Source organism: Elgaria multicarinata, chromosome 10 (assembly GCF_023053635.1).
Source record: "Elgaria multicarinata webbii isolate HBS135686 ecotype San Diego chromosome 10, rElgMul1.1.pri, whole genome shotgun sequence".
NCBI lineage: Eukaryota > Metazoa > Chordata > Lepidosauria > Squamata > Anguidae > Elgaria > Elgaria multicarinata.
Genome location: NC_086180.1, coordinates 38,669,832 through 38,691,652, shown reverse-complemented (window position 1 = coordinate 38,691,652; position 21,821 = coordinate 38,669,832).

The following is a 21,821-nucleotide window of genomic DNA, read 5'->3' as shown; positions in this document are numbered from 1 at the left end:
AACTGAGAAGCAGTTGGATGGTTTCCTGCCTATGCATGTAGAAATGTATTAAAAGGGTTGGGCCTTATTCATAGTCTCCTAGAAAATAGTGAGAAACAGTTATTAGGTCATTCAGTCACTCTCTCTGCCAATACCAGATTGCTCCCTATACTCCCCACAGTAAATTTTCTAGGGCTTGGTTAAGATTGCTTAGAGGTCTCACAAGGCTTATAGATTTGGCCATACGCTAGCGCGCGCGCGCACACACACACACACACACACTTTTAGAAGCCTGAAGCCATATTAAGCAAATTGTATAATGAAAAGGGCTAAACTTAATGGAAACTCAGCAGCCAACACTACTTTGAATTATAATTCTGTAAAAATTTCTGTTAAATTACCTAAGGACAACTGAGGTGAAGCAAATGAAACTTAACACAGTAGACCACTAGTCTTTTAAAATAAATGACACATAAATGAAAAGGCTTTGTTACATGTTACATGATTATCATATGTTTTATTACTTATTATTTATTCAATCATTTTGGTTTTAACAGTTTTAATACAAGCCCCCTTGTGAGGGATTTCAGGGTAGAAGCAACGACAGCAGCAAAAACAACAACAGACTCCAGCTTTCCTCATATCTTTGTTTCTTTCATACCTCATTTGGCACCTGGCATTCATCTGCTTTTAAAATCTCCTCTTCATTATTCTTTCCCATGCTGGTCTATTTTCTATTGTAGCCCTGGATATTTAGAATATCCTTCCCTCTTATATTCATTCTCATTTTTTATAGCATCTTTTAAAACTCCTTAAAATATACCTTTCCTTCAACAGTTTCCCCCCAATTTGTCTTTTTCCTTTTCCATACGCCCTGTTTCAGCTCAGCTCCTCATCTCCTATATTCAGTTTCCTTTACTCTCTCTCTCTTTCTTTCCTGATAGCAGCAGCAGCAGCAGCAACAACAACACAAACCATTTGTATGAAAAAAGAAAGATTTCTGAGAGCAAATAATACAATATACACAGCACGTCACAATCACAATGTCTATGGGCTTTTTATCCTAGAATATCTTTCCAGAATAGCATTTGAGATTGCAGTGAACTAGGAGTGCAGGGAACAGCATTCACATGAGATAAAGAATACCATCCATGGCCAAAGTCTGGCAGTAAAACCAAAGTCTGTTGCCTCACAATATCTGTCCACCCCCACCCCCATTTGTATTATCATTTGGGTGGTTTTTCTTTTCACTTTGGTTTACATGAATTTGTGGTACTCTTTTAGGAAGAAATCGTGCTAATAGAATCTAAAGCAGGAGTGAAGAATCTCTTTCAGCCTGAGGTTTCATAGAAGCTCTCAGGAGCTGCTGCATTCCAAAGGTGGGAGGGGGCCAAAGGCAAGCTACAAAACCTACCAGCATATTACATCTTAAAGCTCTTACCACCAGTAATGAAGCCTTAGGAAAGGCATTCCAATCTTCCAGATTGGAGAAAAATGAACAAAAGCTGGGAAAGGAGCGAACAATCGGATCAGATTGGGACCCAGGAGGGCCAGAATTTGCTAGTGGGCCTAATGTTCTTCACCCCTGATCTAAGTGCTTCTGAAAGCTGCCAGTTATTGAGATTGCCCAAATAAGAACCTCAGAACCTACATATAAACCTACAGAGATGTCAGGAACCATCAGGGATTGAACTAAGGCCTTAGCTAGACCTAAGGTTTATCCCGGGGTTGTCCCTGCCTGCTCCCGGGATATCCTGTGTGTCATTTACATGAACAAGGATGACCCTGGGATGATCTCGGGATAAACCATAGGTCTAGCTAAGGCCTAAGAAGCTTTGGCTCTCCATGCAATTGCTCCATGTGGTAAGTGACCTAACCAGAGCTGTAGTTTGAGATAACTTCTGGCAGTGACATATTCCCTGACTCCAAATTGGGTGGCCATTGGGTGCTCCTAAACAGGAAGGGCTATAAAAGCCTTCTTGTTTGGGTTGGGACTTTACCTTGGTGACAAAGGTCTTCCTGGCCCTGGTGTGGCTTTCATTTCTGACCCTTGGTAGAACTCCTGCCTCTCCTCTGAAAACTACATCCGGGTCAGTTCTCTCAGTGGATTATAACCACCCCTACTTGGGAAATCCTCAACCATAATTTGGTGTGAACTGTTAAGTCTACATTCTCTTCCTGTCCCTGCTAAATGAAAAAAAGTTATATTAATGAATCTGGTCATAAAGCATCACTAGCTATAATCCCCTTAAAGACTCTGTGCCTCTAGTGCAAAAGAAATAAGAATCCTCCCTAATTAAAGTCATAAATTATTTTATTATAGCTGCTTCTTATGAAGAGGCAGTCATGCTGCTGGATTACTACTTTGAACAAATATAAAACTGTGAGCCACATGATGGTTTGGCATGTATGGTCCTAATTCTAGAAGAAAATGTCATTTATAGGGGTTTATTACCTCATATTCATGGCATTCAACATGACAGATGTCATGCTAGGGTGACAATGTAGCCTTTATGATCACAAACTGGCCATTTCCAATCCTAGCAAATGTGGCATCAGTTATTAGATTTGCATTGCCAAAGATACATAAACTAAAGTGGCTTTTAATGGTGTGAGTGGGTGGAGGTAGTTTAACTTAAAAAGAAGACACGGAATAAAGTTCAAGGCACTACTGAAAAAGTATATCTCAGATTTCGTGCATCTAAAAAGCCTTTCACGTTTTACATATTACTCAACTTTTTTGTTTTTGTTTTTTTACTGTTAGAATTACTGGTAACGTGGAATAAATAACTTTCTGAAAAGATGCACAATGTGTGCATATAATGACTTATTCTACAACTGGCTTTTTAAAGTACAAAGTAGAGAAAGCAAACACTCTTTATTATCATATCTGTACAAGGTACATGAAATGGAACATGCAAGAAGATAGCTACCCTCTAATTGCAGCAGGGACTCACCATGATCCTGTGGGACAATATCAAGCCTGCAACAATTAGCAACGGGGGGGGGGGGGGGTGCCAATCTAGAAAAAAAGTTCAATTAATTTTGGTGTTAACATTCCCAGATGTTCTTATAGGGCGACCATATGGAAAGGAGGACAGGGCTCCTGAATTTTTAACAGCTGTATTGAAAAGGGAATTTCAGCAAGTGTCATTTGTATGCATGCAGCCCTGGTGAAATTCCCTCACCACAGCAGTTAAAGCTGCAGGAGCCCTGCCTAGAATGACCTGATACAAAAGAGGGCAGGGCTCCTGCAGCTTTAACTGTTGTGATGAAGAGGTATTTTGCCAAGTTCTGCATGTGTACAAAGGACACCTGCTGAAATTCACTTTTCAATAGAACTGTTAAAGATACAGAAGCACTGTCCTTTCCATATGGTCACCCTACCTTAAACGCATGGAGGAAATGAAAGCAGATGCAAAATGTAGCAACACACCAGTCCATACAGAGGTGTACAATGTTATCCATCCATTGCACATCTTGAAGAAGTGAGATGACAAAACTTCAGGGCTGCCTATTCGGTGGTGGGTTGCCGCCATGATAAGCAAAACCCCGTGCTTTTGCTGTGTCAGGGTGGCGGTGGCTAATCCTGATGCTGCGGTAAAAGCACATGGGGTCAGGTTGCTGGGCCCGCCCCCTCCCATCTGCCGAAGTGGACAGTGACCAATCAGGGGTCGTCATCTGCCCGGCCATGCCTCCGTATTGAGGATGGAGTGTGGTTATACGGCTGAAGGGCCGTGTTCAGTTCATTCCATCCTGAAAAGTTGGGGTAAGTCCCTGACATTTAAAAAGAGGGGCTTCTCTGCAAAGTCCCGTTATGGCTTTGAGGTGGCTGCTGCATCATATATCCAACACAGCACCACTATGGAGACACCTTGGGGCTTCCAGAATGTATAGACAGCCCCTTCATATTCTTAACCTGTTAACCATAAAAGGCTTTAAATACAAAACACCCATTAATTTATTTGTACTTTGTTTCTTTTAAAAATGTACTTTTAATATATTTTATTCTGTTTTTATTCTTTTATCCTATTTGTCCACTGCTCTGAAATTCTGAGATGAGGAGCTGTATATAAATATTGTAAATCAATCAATCAATAATGCAACAATCATATGGGTCAGCCAAGTGGTTCACTTGCAGGAACTACCAGCTGTCACTGCAGGATGTTCCAAAGGGGAATTTCCAGGGTTGCTTCCTTTTCCACCACCCAAGCACAGGACTGTCTACACAGGCACCCTAGAGTGGACACGGTTTGCTGATGTCAGCAAACAGTTCCACTGGTTGTTATTGACAACATCCACATAATAAAGTTTGACTTTGTCAAACTTTGTCAAATAATCTATCTTTGTCAAATGATGCATCTTTTAAAAAGTGAGGTGAATCTGAAAAACATCCACTGGAAATCCCAGTGGGCAAGAAGGAGAAAATAAACACAAGCTAAAATTTCCAAATCATTTAGAAAAGTCTGGGTGAAAAAGTCATATTTGAGCATAGTAGAAAACAAAACTGGAACATAGGTGTTCAGACAATGCACTCTAGTCCAAATTGGGTTATTAAAATATAATTTAATTCTTCTCCATGTATTTGTTTTTTAAATTGCAATTTTGCTCTCCCAACCAAAGTGTTAAATACGCAAATGACCACATGAACTGTAAACAGTACTGGAGTTGCCCTTTGAAGCATCCATGTAATAACACTGCAAAAATACATGATTTGAAAATTTCAGGATCTTATTCATATCCACATTTTCTTCTAATTGCTATATCAGCTTACTAGAAAGATTCATTGGTTTTTCGTTAGCCATGGAAAGATTTTTATTATTATTTTTTCTTTTGCAGCAACCTAGCATCAAGGAACTTTTCATTTCGCAGGAACTAAACTAAAGTAGCATCAATCATTCACAAACCAGTCTGCCATATTCTTCCAGCGACCTTATGGTATCAAATACATGCAACCAATACATCTTCTGTTTCATGCAGAAGTGACCAAAGAGTCCAGTTTATCCTACATGCGAAATACGCCTGTCAGATCCGAGAGCCAACACACACACTCCAGGGGAAACCATGGTGGTTTCTTATTATTCAGTGGAATAAGCAGGCAATGAGAATGTCTCTGTGTCAGCATTTTTGCAGAAGAAATTAATATTCGTTCAGCATATTTTAACACTTTCATCAGGTCAGATATGATAACAAGCACGTCCTCTCCTCCCAAAATTAAAAATGGTGCAAAGAAAATGGCTGGAATGAAAGCCACTGCCACTCAAGGAACTATACTTTGGGGAGGGAGTGAAGACTGAGCAATCTTTAACCAAAACTACCATTTACAGGGTTCTTGGGGAAAATATTTCATTTTATTTTCATTCATTCATTTCATTTCTGTACTGCTAAATAGCCAAAGCTCTGTAGGCACTTTGCAAAAATTACATCCCCCAATAACAATGTAACAGGTATGCAGTTAAGCCAACTGTAAAATCCACTGGAGGAGAAGGATTTGGATTCCTCAGAAAACCCCATTCCCACAGGACATGGAGCAACTGGGAGTTCTGTCACAAGGATGCCTCACCAGAGATCCCCCAAAACCCCTTTGACCCCATTCCAAGCCCTGCCATGGTTCTTGACTCTCATCCCTCATCCCACAGCTCTCTGGAGCACCAGCTGCAATGGATCAGGTGGGATGCTTGGAGTCATAATGGAGACCCACCTGTCTACGAAAAAACCCTTTCACCCAGGGTTTGTTCAGGAGGAAGGGTCTACTTGGAGGAAGAAGCTCCAGCTGTAGTCAATGAAGAAGTCAGTGATAGCAAATATATACATCCTCAATCCCCAGATCTTCGCTAGATTAACAGGTCTCTGCTCCAGCTGTGTGCTCAGGACAGTACTCTACTACTTTTTTAAAAAAATAATAATTATTTAATACATCCAAACAATACATCAATACGATATAAAACAATACTACATAATACACAATAATATAAAGTAAACATTTGATAAACATATATTCTAACTTAATTCTCTTTAACATAATCATACTTAACATAAAAGTGCTCCCCCCAACCATGGGATCTTATTCATGTTTCCAAAATCTCATTGCTTCCTCTGGAAACATGAATAAGATCCCGTGGTTGGGGGGAGCACTTTTATGTTAAGTATGATTATGTTAAAGAGAATTATTATTATTATTATTATTATTAATAATAATAATAATAATAATAATAATTTATATAGCACCATCAATGTACATGGTGCTGTACAGAGTAAAGTTGGAATATATGTTTATCAAATGTTTACTTTATATTATTGTGTATTATGTAGTATTGTTTTATATCGTATTGATGTATTGTTTGGATGTATTAAATATTTTTTTTTAAAAAAAATGTACTCTACTACTGAGCTACAGTCCTTCCCAGGTAAAACTGACCCCAAACCAAGACTGAATCAATGAAATTTATTGTATGTGTCTGCCATTCCCTGCAGATCAGTTCCATCGCTTACTGAGGAAGTATAGAATCGGGAGGTGTTTTCAAACATGGACACACATCTCTTGCGGAAGGAAAGTCCTAGCATCACACACACAACCATATACTTATGTACTTAGCAAAAATAATGCAAGGACTTGTTCTGGTATTCATATGTCCTGCCTCCAAATCCTTAAAAACCACCACTGGGTCAAGATTTGTTTGCTTTTACAATTTGCCAAATAGACACTGGTGGGTTCATCTAGAGAAAATGATACATCATTGGAGCAGCAGGTTTGCAGAAGTAATGAAATGTATTTCAATATCCCGTCCTCCCAACAACAACAACATTTATCATCTTAGTTAAAAAGCACATATAGAATAATATCCCAGACTTAAATTCCGTTGTTGATACATAGAGGAAATCTTAGTATTATTTTTCTGTTATTTTTCCAGGCCTAGTACACCACTCAATATTATAATTCCTAACTGAAAGAGAAAAACCCAAAACAAACTTAGGATAGCCATAAAGCTTTAGTCTTCAGCCAACAATATCATCAACCAAACTTTCAATTTCCTTTGTTTGCAAGTTCTTTTTAAACCCCTTGTTGCCATTTACCATGGCTTTTTAGTACGCTGTTTCCATCCCAAAGTGGAATAGAAAATATTATGATCTGTAGCAAAAGTGCCTGACCTCAAATGCACACTTTCTGTCATAAACATGTATTCTGGGCAGACAAAATCAATTCTGTCTTGTTATCCACTGTACTCTCCGTTTTTGACCTTTATCTTGTGCTCATTTTCTGAAGGAAAGAAAAAAGATCTGCAGACAAAACTATGAAATTACCAATTAGTTCTTGAACAAACACAGTAATTTTACATCCACATAATAAACATACAATGGTGCTGTGTGTTGATCCAAAACTTAAATGCACCAGTTCAACCATCTGCATTTGTACCTTGTTATGGGAAACTACATTTCATAGCTTGAAGGAGCGAAATATATAACTATCCCATGCAGCTGTTACACTCCCACAATCTCCAGCAGGCTATGCAATACATCTCAAACTGAATTCAGGTTCTGCCACACCAAGGCACATCCCCTTAAACACAGATGCTTGAATGTTATTTACTCCTGGGTAGCACTAGGGATGCATGAATCTGTCAATGGCGGTTTCTCTCACCTTCTCATTATTCTAATCTTAAATTCGGTTCATCACAAACTTTGATCAATTTTTTTAAGTGCACATGAAAAATCATACTTTTGTGTGCATTTCCCCTAATACATACATTTTTGCTAAACCTATAGGGTGACTGAAAAGAGCAACCTTCAAATCCATCCTTAACTTATCACAACTACATGGAAACACCTGGCGGAGTCCAAAAAAATGAACTAAGAATATAAGGATGGATTTGAAGGTTACTCTTTTCAGTCGCCATAGATTATCACAGGAGACAATAATCTTGCTAGAGGAAAACTGCAGACACTATTTTCTAACAAGTAAGGATTTGTATATTATACTTTTGTTAGAAACAAGTTTTATATGCATAGACCCTAGTGACACCTTGTAATGTTAAAACATTTTTAAAACTTACATATGGGCATAGGCCCTTGTAGCAACGACCAAAACATATGTTAATGTTATGGGTTAGGGAAAAAGGAAAGGAACCTCTCGTACAAGCACTTGAGTCATTGCTGACTCCTAGAGGGACGCTTGCTTTTGCTGATGAGTTGATTCTTCTCTTGTTCTTCAGATCCAGCCACTTAATTGTCATCACAATTTTGATGTATCTAGGGGTTCCCTCTGAGGCCCTGGCCCCTAGACATCACTGATTCCAGACTTTTCCTAGGACTCTCCAAAACACTGTCTGCTGCTACCTGATTCGTAGAGAGCAGTAGGACTCCCCTCTTGATATCCTTACTTGTTCACTTCAAAGCCAGCATTGGGGTGGGGGGTGAGATATGCCAACCTTCAAATCTACCCATACCAGAAAATCATTATTTAAAATTAAGCACATATTTTTCAGGTCAACATTAAGAAGACAAAAATAATAACTAATAATACTAATAATGATTATAAACACCTGACACCAGACTTTCTACTTTCAATAACATATCTCCCTCCTTTCTCATTCACACCGTCTCTGATTCTTCTCACTAACTCAACTAGCTAAGGGCTTTTCTATACGAAGATTTTAACCCATACCTTTACTGAGGCTTCTGCTTCTAAATTCTTTGTAGGATTAAGTTCAGCTCCTTTACATATGCTTTCTCCCTGGGGTTTTCTTTCTCTGCCTTTCTATATGTTCCATTACAGAACCACTAGGTGGCGATGTGGTATAGCAGAATTGTGCAAATAAACTAGGTTTCATGCCATCAATCAGAAGTATACCACACATTCTTCATCAGAAAACAACAACTCTAAAATAACTGCAAAGCACAAGAATGGTCCTGAAGGATGAGGATGTCATGTAAAGGACCTACAAACTACCATGAGTGAGGCCTTGTGTAGTCTGCCTCCTAATTCCTCTCAATAGACACTATCCAATCCTGCCTGTCCATCCAAAGGACTCACTACCACTCTTTTATGTGAACTCCACTGACCTGCTCCATTCAAGGAACAAACATTTCCCCTCATTTGGGTTATCCCTGGAAGCACTAAATTGCGTTGCGCAAGTGCTGGGGAGCAATGGTCCAATAGGCAGGACAAACCGCATGTGGCTAATCACCATTGGACAGTGCCCACTGTCTCTCTCCATCCTAACTCAATTAACTATTTCTGTCTGACCTAACTAGGCCTGATAGCTATGTGCTACCTCCAATATCAGAGGCAGTAAATCTATATTCACCAGTTGCTGGGAGAATATGGACAATTGCACTTGTGTCTTGCTTGTGAGTTCCTGGTCATCAGCTGGTTGGCCACTGCTGGATTAGATCAAACCTTGGTATGATCCAGCATGGCTCTTTTTATGTTCTTATCCCACGCCTCCTCCCAAGCTGCAGCTCACACAAAATGCATCGGCCAGATTGATTTCGGGAACCAGAAGTTTCGAACATATAACACCTGCTCTGGTCCGCTTGCACTGGCTGTCTGTATATTTCCGAGCTCAATTCAAGGTGCTGGTTTTGACCTATAAACACTTACATGGCTTGGGACCACAATACCTGATGGAACGCCTCTCCCGACGTGAATATACCCGGTCACTACGTTCAACATCTAAGATCCTCCTCCGGGTGCCTACTCCGAGAGAAGCTCGGAGTGTGGCAACGAGGGACAGGGCCTTTTCGGTGGTGGCCCCCAGACTATGGAACGATCTCCCTGACAAGGCTCACCTGGCGCCAACACTATCTTTCCAGTGCCAGGTTAAGACTTTCCTCTTTGCCCAGGCATATAGCAGCACATCTTAATTACCCACATGTTTAGTTTTTAATGGCTTTTAATGCTTTACGTGTGTATGTTCTGTGTTTTAGAATTTTAAATTTTGTATACTCGTTTTTATCTTAATTTTTTAGAATTTCTGTAAACTGCCCAGAGAGCCCTGGCTATGGGGGTGGTATATAAGTGTAATAAGTAAAATAATAAATATATAAATAAACTGACTCTTTCGAACTGACACTAACTCCATCCATCATTCCATCATAGCCTGTGCTGACCTGTCAGTCATTCCTCAGCAGCCATTAAGAATTAAGTTACTCCACAGTCATTCTGATACCACCTGCACTGATCCACAAATGCTTGTGCTTGACAGGTACTTTGCCTCTTGATAAGCCTCTCAGATGTACGGATGGCTGGATCAGTCCATTTGTACTGTGTGTGACTTTTGCATGTGCAACTTTCTTCTGTTTCCACATGAATTTGCATTATTATTATTATTATTTAAAAAAATCTGTATGAAAGCTGACATTAAAATATTTGGAATGTATTTTCTCATGAAATACACATTTCTAAACCTCTCAAAATATGCATTTCTAATAGTGAAATCCTATGCAAGTCTTCCTAGAACTAAATCCCATTGAATTCAATGGGGCTTACATGCAAGTAGGCATAGGATTCCAGGACTCCATTGAAAAATCTGGAGAGGGGCAAAATCCAAAGGATAACTACATTCTGAGAGGTGCAGAACGAGGTCAGTTGATATTCACAAAGCTCAAATACCTCCAGCATCACCACTGAGATAGCAGAAGAGGAATAAATGGCTGTTCCTTTGAGACGACATTGTAGGAGTAGGCCTTCTAATTCCACAGACTCTATATGTGTATCCCCTGGTGTTAACTACACAATAAATTGCTTGTAAAATGTGCCCTTGAGTCACAAGCTGAAGACCCAGTGCCTATATAAGACTAAATTTCTCATTTTGACTAACACAACATCTCCAGCTGACAAAGATTATGTAGAAAAGCTAGAAATCTCAAGGTTACCTGCCAATGTTTCCTGCCGAAATGACTCACTTTAATAAAAGGTTTTGGCTGGATATAAAAAGCATAACCTGATTAGGTAGCAATTTGGTGAAAAACATCTGGCAAGTGAATGGAGAATCTTTGAGATCAATATCAGCTTGGAAGTAGAGGATGCCATCAATTTTACTGAATGGTGGGAGTTTTAGAACCTCCAAGAAAAGGAAGATTAATTGTGGTGAAAATAAACCAGCTCAGGGAAAAATCATAAAAGTGTCAGGAGTTAGGCCTGATCAAAAACATACTGAGAGAGTACTGGCAAAGAAAAGGCATAGCAAGAGTTGTAGTGTCTAACAAACAACTGTTCCATGTAGGAAACATTTAGGTTTCCATGGGCTGTGAGGAATTGCAATAAATTACTGACATCACATAGAAACAGAGGGAAAGCATAGTTATTACGGTGCTTATAAAGGCAATCCTCAAATCAGATACTCTGATGTACTTCTAATTCAATCAATAGAAGTGTGTGGTTTGAAGCCAATGACAACAAGCAGTCATGGAGTGGGGTGATTACCAAAGATTCTACCTGTAAAACATAGGCTGTTGGAATACACACATCATGATTGGTTACTTCTTGTTGGTGGGTAGGATATTTCAGTCAAAGAAACTGATGTACTATCAAGACTGAGACCAATAATATCACCAGAAGTTTTTGGAACTGTTCTTATGAAGGGTTGCCCTTTCTGAGCACAGACAAATTGACTTTCTTTGTTATCACAAGATAACAGTAAAGCGGAAAAAACCCTAGGCATGTTAGAAATGTAACCACACATTAATATATCATCTAATTAGACACCCAATGGCTATGCAAGTGTAACAAAGAGGGATGTGTGAATCAGCAAAATTCAAGCACACTAAAGTTCTCTGAGTTCCACTTTGAAGCTTATTTCATCTTGTATTTGTATCAGATTGTGCATTCAGGGAAAGAGGGGTGTTCACATGAACATTCATACTAGGGCTGTGCACCGCCTTGGATCCGAACCCCCAATCCAAAGTGGATTGGGATGATTCGGACCTCCGAATCACTGATCTGAGGCGCTTTGGGGGGTGTCTCTGGATCGGTCCAGAGTGGATTGGCCCTTTCCGAATTGATTCAGACTGATTCGGACGCCATTTTAGGTCAAACCGCATTTTTCCCCAATAGAGTTTCATTGGGGAAACAACGCCTATAACTTTTTTTTTATTTTTTAACTTGAAATTTGGGGAACTTAGAGATGGCCTCGTGTATGTCATGTGTGTTAATTTTCAGACAGATATGTTGAGCAGTTCTGTTGCTATTAATTTTTTAAAAAAAACTTAAAAAGGGAGGGTAAGAAGGAGTTTTTTTGGGGTGTGTGTGTGTGTGATTGACAGCTTGACCTGCCAATTGTCCTGAAGCCTTTAGCACTGTATCCCCCAAACCTGCTCAAGAGTCCAGCAACCACCAATCACAATGGCCCCAGTGCATTTTTTCCAAATGTATGCATCAATTCTGAACATTTTTGAATGCATTTTTGTTTCTCAAATCCCATTGCAAGCTTGGAAATGTACAGATTTCAGATAGCAGATAGTATTTGAGTACACATTTGGTTCTGGCAGATGTGAGTTGGGTAAATTCTGGTCCAAACCAGAAAGAAACAAATTACTGTCCCATCCGTAGTTAATAATAATAATAATAAAAAAACTGATGTGAGATTTAGTTCACAATATATGATTAATCTATGGAACTAACAGTCCATAGGCATTTGTTCCTATAGGCATCTGTTTGGCCACTGTGGGAAACACAATGCTAGACTAGATGGACCTTTGATCCAATCCAGCATGTTCTCAATTCTTACGTTCTTTTTTAAGATAATGATGAACTGATGATTTGGGTAGCTGGGTGATTGATGGGAAGGAGATGCCCAGACAAAAGCAGGTGGTACTTATCACCCCCATGGGCTTTACAGAATCTTAAGTGCATTCTGAATTCTCCCACCTCTTGATAATGCAAGAGAATGTATCTAGCCAGTGGCTGGAGGCAGAAGTGTTTATATGCACAGCAAGCAGAGCAAAGCAAAATGGCATGCTCCTCTGCATGGACTGCTATCACTGAATTGCATACAATTGAGTCTGTTTGCACGTTGCACTAAACCATCATGGGTTAATTAACCTGCAAGGCTTTGTGGTGCACATTGGCTGCCATTTTGAATATGCAATCTGGGGTGGGCATGCACCATGGCTTGTCATGTCAAGTGAACCTGGGCAGTGTGGGTTAAACAACCCTCAGATAACCCATGTGTTCCTCTAGGGTTATCCAAGGGTTGTTCAATCCTTGCATAACCCATACTGCCTGAGTTTGCATGACATGACAAGTGATGGTGCCTGCCCAATGCAGCTAGGAATGGTGCTAATGTCTCACTTGGTTCATGAGGGCAGTGGACTGCCCTCATCAGGTCCTCATGGACTGAATCAGACGTGCTTGGCCCCAGTGCAGACCCACACCTGAGTGCTTGTGAGCCCCCTGTGGGCGTTCTATTGCACATCTGCCCTGCCTTCTGGCCTTTCTTTTACCTCTACTGCATTAATCTCAGCAGCAACTAAGCAAGAAGAAAATACAGAACACAAAAAAGAGAAAAAAAGGAGTAAAAATGGCTGCAAAGGGAAATACGATCCTACGATGATTGATACATTGAACTTAAACAATAGACTGCCTATTTAAAAGACATTAATGGAAAACAGCCCTACTGCTGTGGTATAAAACAAATGGTCCAGTCCCTAAAGTAAATAAATAAATAAATAAATAAAGTACTTATTTATTTATTTATACATTAAATGTGTGTGCCTGCACCAGGCCCTCAATACTTTCAAACACCAAAGAGGTTTGGAATATGAAGCTTAATTTGGATCCAAATGTTTCCTCTTTCCTCTTTGCAGTGGATTTGCATGAAAATACCAGACTCAGCCATGCTCAAGAACAGTATTGTTCAAAATCCAGAAAAGATATGTATTTCCCAGGGGCATGGTAATGTGCAAAATCTGATCTGGCATCTTGTACTGGCTCTGTCTAGGTGAGTAATAAGCATGCCTGCCTTTTATATTTCACTTAAAACTCTTATTTTAACTCATCATCATCATCATCATCATCATCATCATCATCATCATCAAGTACAGCCTTCTAATATTTCAGACTAATATTTCAGCATTGAGCAATAAATCAATTTCCCTGAATTCACTGCATTGAGATCCATTACTAACTTCAAATTTGTTTAGCAGCATTAATTTAAAAAACAATAATGGTTCATGCTCATATACTTCATTAGTTTGAACTACTATGTTTTTGTATTTACTGGATATGGTGCAAGAATATTAAGCCATAACAGCTATTTCAGGTGCTGCATAGTAGGGGTGTGCTCCGCTCCGTTACGGATCCCCAGATCTGAAGCAGAGGGGGCCAGGTAAGTGGGGAGAGGGAAGGGCTCCATCATCCACTGCAGTCTGTGCGGCGGCTTCAACTGCCGCCCAGGCCTAAGGCTGGAAATTGAGAATAGGATAGATATAATAATAAAAAGGAAACAATAATGTCAGTGTTTTACTGAACATACACAACTACATCTTATCTCCTGTTGAAAAGTGTTATTGATAAATAATCATTTATTTTGTTCATCAATATTCATTGTGGCTTCTATCATTCAAGACAGCCAATGTGAGACAAAAGGTATATTATGGGAATATATGGTGAGAGCGGTATTGAGAGAGGTCAAAGTCTGGTAGGAAAAGCAGTATTTCCTTGATCTGGGCTTGAAGGTTTATAAGGGGCCAGGTTGGAAGTGCAAGGATAACCCCTTCTTGTAATCATAAATGTATCCATAGCCTCAGGGAAGGGATAGAGAACTTGTAGGGCTATCACTCTTTTCCAGGAGCTGGCTTGGCCAAGTGCTCAGCATGGCCAGGGGAATTGTGCACTTTCCAAGGGCCCTGGAAAGTGCATGTTGCCTCCCCTTCATGCCAGTTGGGGCCTTAAAGGCCCTCTTAATCCAAGCTTTTAAGAGAGCCTTTAAGGCAATGAAAGGCACTGGGGGGTGGATTGCATATTTTCCCCCTCCACTCTAATGGCAGTCCTGGGGAAATTGTGTTTCTCCCCCCCGCCAGCTGATGGGGGCCTTAAAGACCCCATTACTAGGGCCTTTAAGGCCCCCATTGGCATGCGTTGGGGAGAGATATGCAATTTCCCCAAAGCTGGGGAAACTGCACATTTTCTCCCTCCACTAGAGTGTGTATTTTCCCCAGCTGTATTTTTCCCAGGGGGGTGGAGGACCAAGGGCACACACAGTTTCCACCCAGACTTGCGCCCCCTTTCCATCATCGGGGTGAAAATCTGCTGGGTGTGTCTACATAGACCCATGAAGGCTGGACTCACTTGTGGGACTAGGCAGATTTTTGCTCCATCGCTACTTGCCATCTAGAAAACCCTCCCTCATGCAGTTTGGGAGGTGGAAAATATAACATGCTTTAAATGCCTCCTGAAAACACATCTTTTAATGCAGGCTTTTCCTGGGCTGTAACTGCTGATGGCTTTATTTTGGTTTTACGTAGTATTTTTAAACTTCTAAAGCTTTATATTATGTTTTGATCTGTTGGATTTCATGGTTTTAATTGTGAATGGTCCAAAGAGCCTCAAGTATTAAGCAGTATAAAAATGTAATAAATAAATAAATAAATAAATAAATAAATAAATAAATAAATTTAAAGCTATCCAAGCTGGTGGTGATCACTACAAGCTGTGGAAGTTAATTCCATAGTTTAACAATGCAATGTGTGCAAAAGTCCTATATCTATCTATCTATCTATCTATCTATCTATCTATCTATCTATCTAATCTATCTATCCTGACTCTCCCACCATTCACCTTCATTGGAGACCCCTGGTTCTAGTCCTATGATGATTTGGATTCTAGTACTATCTACTTTCTCCACACTGTGAATAATTTCATTCATCTCTATCATATCCCTGGTAACTCTCCTTTTTTCTTTCTTTCCCTAAGCTAGACAGCCCCCAAAATTGATTCTCTTCTTTTGTGATGCTTCAATTCCAATTTAAGAACATTAGAATAAAGAAAGAAGGACCAGAACCAGTTATTTATGAAATGTGTGTGCTGACATTTAGCTATTTCAAAGCTTCTTTTGTATCTACAAAAGGATGAATGTGACTCCCTAGACTTTATCAATGCTAATGAATATCACAAACATGTAATTTTAGAACTAAACAAGCACACACAAGGAAGTGGGGAAACCAGAGAATGATATTCATAGAATAAGGACAATGATAACAATAATAATTTCAATATCTCCAGCATTTATTTACCTTGTAATGATGAAATGTGCTTTGGAAATAACTGAGCTTGCATTTTCTGCCTTTCATATTTTGCTCTATGTTAAGTTTAATAGATTATGTTGTCAAAACATTATGCATTTGCTTTGTTGCCCTGCAGGATTCTTTACTGTTATAGAATTTGATTTGGTATTGTTCTGTTTACTATTTCCTATTTATAGTTGACATGAAAAACAACCACTGGGGAAATAGAACATGGTTTCCATTATCTGCTTGTTATCACTGATGGTGTATGAAAGCAGAAAACATCTTGGATTTTACAAAGCCAGTTTAATCGTCCAGGGTTGATGACAATAAAACTAGGTTTCAACTAGCATTTGGACGACATCAAATTCATCAGGCTATTATGCCATCATGTGCGTGTGCTATCTCTCCTGGAAAGATATGTTTTTCTCCCCCTTATCAAAGAGACAGTTTGAATAATATGTTGGCCTTAAATAAAATGTTTATATTGCGACAAGCAAGCAATTTAGAAATGGAGAGTTTGTTTGTTATTGCGTGTCAACTTTATTCAAATTCTAAAAGGTGATTTGGCCATGAAACTGCTTGCGGAGACTGGTTTTCCATCAAGGGTGGTCAGTGAGTCCACTTGCTTTGCCCCCATTCCCTGCCCTAGAGGTATGACTTGTGAGTGTTTGTCATTGAGCAGTTATCAGGGGCCTGGCCTGCCACCCAGAAGCTAACAAGTGGTAGTGAAGCAAGGAGATGTGAGACAGGTCCAGCCACTATGCCATCACTGTTCCCTGTGCCTGGTTCCACCAATCTCTTTCTCTGCTCCTACTTTGTTTTTTTAACAAGGGCATACATCAGGAAACTGAACTAGTACATACATTGTACTTCTTTGCCATTGGTTCAAACTAGGGGTGTGCACCTGCCACAAGATTTGGTTCAGACCCCAATTTGGAAAATAGCACAATTTGACTCAGACAATTTAGCAGTCACCTGATTTGACTCAGGACTCACATACAAAATGAGCTTTGTAAACCTTAAACTTCATGGCTCCCATTTCCTATCATGGGAAATCCACCAATAGCAGGGGTGATGGGATTTACTTCTTAGCATTATTGGATGAAATTAGCAGAAATAGTAGACCTTTCTGAGGTGATGAAGCCTGCTAAATTTCCAAGAAGTATTTGTAGCAGTTTTGGTTTTAGGCTCCTTTAAATTTTGATATAAATATATATTTTAAAAAGAATGGGTCTATAACATTGCTTTTTGAAAGAACAATTATATTTGCAGACAGTGTTTTCCCTTCTGCATGGATAGATCCTGCCCAGTTTCAGACAGATAGATGAAAAGGGAGTCTAAGCAAAAGCCTGTGTGGGAGATGTAAGGAGGAATTCTTTAGCTCCTGCTTATCCTGCACTGAACAGAGGGCTGGGCCAGATGACCTTCAAGGACCCGTCCAACTCTACCATTCTATGGGTAATTGTAACATGGAATGGTAGCTACGGTTGTGTAGACTCCATGTGTCTATTCTAGTGAACAGCCAAATTTGGGGCTTACACCCACCTCTCTGCCACTGACAGCCATGTATCTCCAAGGTAGTGTTGAACCTTTTATATATTTTTTAAGGAATGAGTCCAGAACGTTGCTTTTTGACATCTTACCAGGCCACAGCATAGGATATCAGACCATATGCATTTTCCTGAAATAATGCATCTGTTAATGCATCTGTTAATGCTGTAATTTCCTGGCAATTTGGAGCTTGAGTGAACAAAGAAATCCTTTAACACAACACATGAAACTGAAATATTGAATACACACTCATACCCACACATTTATGAGTCATTTTTTGGCCCAAGTAGGGTCCCAAGTCAACTTACAATTAAAACTTAAAGCAATTTAAAATGTTAAATATTTAAACAAAAAAACAATGTAAAAAAATTAAAAGGAGCTAATGCTGTGGTTTAAAACTCCATCACAAAATGCGACATCTGAAACAAATGTACCACTAATAAATCCTGACAATTCAGTATGTGGGCATGCCTGCAATTTTATGCATTGTTATCTGAGAGCAAGCTCCATTGAGTTCTGTGGTGCCTGTTTCTGACTGCATAGGTTCAACTGATAGAACACATAGAGCTTTAACAGCCAGTTGAAATGCAACCAAGAGCTTTTAATTAAAATGCAAATGTTCTTGCAAAGAAGTGTTGCCATTTAAACTGCTAGCATGAAGTAGGAACCCCAAAGGGAAACAACAACAACAATTCAGTCTTATTTTCCTCATTTTCTGCCTTCCTAAATCTGTCACAAACAATAGTAAAAATTGAAAGCCTTGTTATCACTTCATTCATTTGACCCATCAGTTAACCTTGTGCTCCAACATATGACTTCATCACTCCTGCACTGAACAATGTAGTGGAGCGCAGCCAGGGCCGGTGCCAGACTATTTTGCGCCCTAGGCAAGGTGAGCTACTTGCACCCCCCGCACCCCAAAATTGCCAACTTCAATTTTTAAGAACAGATGTTTTGTAGAAAAAATGAAAAGCACAAAACTTGAACTTATTATGTTTTTTCTTAAAACAGCTAATTTGTATAAAACGGTGAACCTTAAAAGTCAGTACTGCACCCTTCTGAGGTCTGCGCCCTAGGCGGCTGCCTAGCTGGCCTAATGGTGGCACCGGCCCTGAGAGCAGCTCTCTACTCTGCCACCATCACACTACTGTTCTTTGGCCGCAAAGGTTGGGTTTAGCTGAGTGTGTGCCAGCCCCAATGTCCATTCCTGTGTGGCCTTGCCTCCACCTTCCTTTCTCTTGCCCTTGCCCCACTTCTTCTCTCATCTGTATCCATACTTCAGATCAGATATTTGCTTCCATTTCCTTTTTGCTTGAGCTGCTATCCATACCTTTGGCTGTGATGGAAAGATGCCCTTCAAAAGGAATGAATGGGCAAGTCTTTGAATAATGAGCAGTGTTTTTAGTTGTTTATCCCAAACCTCAATGAATGCCCTCCTCTTTCCCGACATCTAGCACTGTTCAGTAATTTCACAAAGGCATTATTGGATCCTTGAGGCATTGGTGGAACTCTCCCATAAGTGAAATGTAGCAAGTTCTCCAATTACAATTTCTTTTCCTTCCCTCAATGCTTCAGCTCACACTTTAGGCAGTTTAGAAGAAGGCAGACAGACAGACTCACAGACTTGAGGGCCAGTATTTTGAATGCTTATTTGAAGTATAACTTACATACTCTAATAATTGTCAAAATATGACAAGCCAAATGATTACCCAGCTGATGTCAAGCAGACATACTTTCGTATGGTGGGTTGATGTCTAAAGCGATTTTATAGAGATAGGCCAAGACAGCCCATTATATTATTTATTTGGCTCTGAAATATGTTGGAAGAGTTATTTGCATTTCTTCAACTGAGATTTTTCTCATCAGTTGCACATCTTGAGAACAATAGAATTATCCAGACAGGATTAAGATCTGTGAAAGTAAGAGGGTGACATTTATTCTTTGGTAGCTGGAATTCATCTTTGGGTCATCCAAAGATAGTAATTTTAAATTCTCCTGCCATAAGATCCAACTCTTCTTAAAACAATGAGGATCCTCCCCCTCCCCATACATGATTGGTTCAAGCTGATGCTCAACACTTTCCATGTTTCACTCCAGCTACTCCAAAGGGTACATTGTGAACCACAATTTCTTTACGACAGCATGTATATAAATAAGAACATTTGTCATTTTGTGCTTCAAGTGATGTATTTGGAAGCCATTTCAAACATTCACTAGAAAAGCTAGTCTGGTATTCCTCCCCAGCCCATATTGATCCTGTGATTTAAAATGTAGCATTGTGTTTCAGACATACAGACTACAGCAGAGACACTTGGTTCCAGACTGTAGACAGAACTAGAATGAGATAGTTTCTGGAGGACACGTCAACTAAAGCTTCTGACTTGGGTCAATGAATGGAACAATTACTTCTGCATGTCTCAAGGGCACTTTGGACTTGTGGTTCTTGAATAGCAAACACTCCCCACCCTTCCCACAGCTGTATCACAAATGTCTTTTGAAACTGAGGGGAGTTTCAGAAGCGATTCATAATATGGCTGCCATTGAAAGTAAAAAAGGAAGTCCCACTGGGCATGCCCAAGCCCTTGGGCTCTTTGGATAACAGCACCCACCCTCTGGGGAACCCTCCCTTGCGCAATTTGGGAGACAGAAAATGTAACATCCTTTAAACGCAGCTGTTGGAGGTGTTTGAGGAATGTCATTGGGAATGTTGCTACATGATGATGTAGCATGGTTCCTGTACAATAGTATGCAAAAAAGATGGCTGCCTCCATAGGCCTCATCGGAGCAAACCACATTTTCTTCCATACAGTCTGGCTGGAAATCATGCTAGAAACTAGCAGTATTCCCAGCACCATTCTTAAAAAGGTTTTTTTTTTAATGCAACCAGCAGCTGTTTGCTCTCTGCAGTGGCTTGCTCTTGTTTAAAGCAAAAAAGAAAGTCTCAGAAAAACCACCAGCACCACCAAACCCCCAGTGAGCCGCCATATATGAATCAGCCATAGATGAGTGGTGAGCTGAGTCAACTTGGTAGTCTACAGCTTGTTAATGCTAAGTCTTACAATATGCAGTTTTGAACCGATAATAAGGTTATGCATCCTAATATTCTCGTGCCACCATTCTGAGTGATACTGCATTGTATGTTCTAACACTCTTGGTTACCCTGGAATCAAATAGTAGTTAGCTCTGATAGTTGGAGACCATAACCAAAGGTATAATCTAGTTCACACCTTTATATATTTCCCATGTGCCACTACTCCATTGCTGCAGTCTTGTTGGGAATTGCTATATGAGATGGGGTTTCCTTTCCATGCCATCACCCATTCTCTGGGAAGCCATATTCAGGTGATTTCTTCCCCTCTCCTCTGATTCCAGGAGATCAAGCATTGGCATGGCTTCTCTGCCTTATGCATTATACTTCTCTGCCAATAGAGTACCTCTGCATGGGGGATTTTTGAACATATGAACCCAGGCTTGGTGTAGAAACTACCAAGATTAATGAACGTGATTGAATATCCCTCACAGAAGCAATTATATAGGCTACAGCAGCTGCAGACAACTGAAGGAAACTGTTCTGAATAAAGTAGGGTGATGTTTGATTTCATTTCAGCAATGCAAATGTGTTCAAGTATATGTGAACTCCATTTTTACTTCCCAAATGTTTCATAACTCCCTAAACAAAACCTTCAATGAGAGCCAAAGCAAAACTGTGAACATTTACGAAGAATACAACAGCCACTGAGGGTTTGGATCTAGAAATACCTGAGGTGTATTAGAAATAAATCCAGACAAGAAATATGCTGAGAAAGGCAGCCAGACATGCCCAGTTAAAAGATAATAATACAAAGGCAAGTAGCATGGAGCTCTGGTTTTTCTCCATTAGCTTTGGCCATTTTCCGAAGACCCAAGGCAAGTCTGGATGTAGGTTAAACAATGATTTGATCTACATCCAGACTTGCCTTGGGTCTTTCAGACAAAACCCTATGAAGAGAGACTAAAAGAAGTGGGCATATATAGCCTGGAGAAGAGAAGATTGAGGGGAGACATGATAGCACTCTTCAAATACT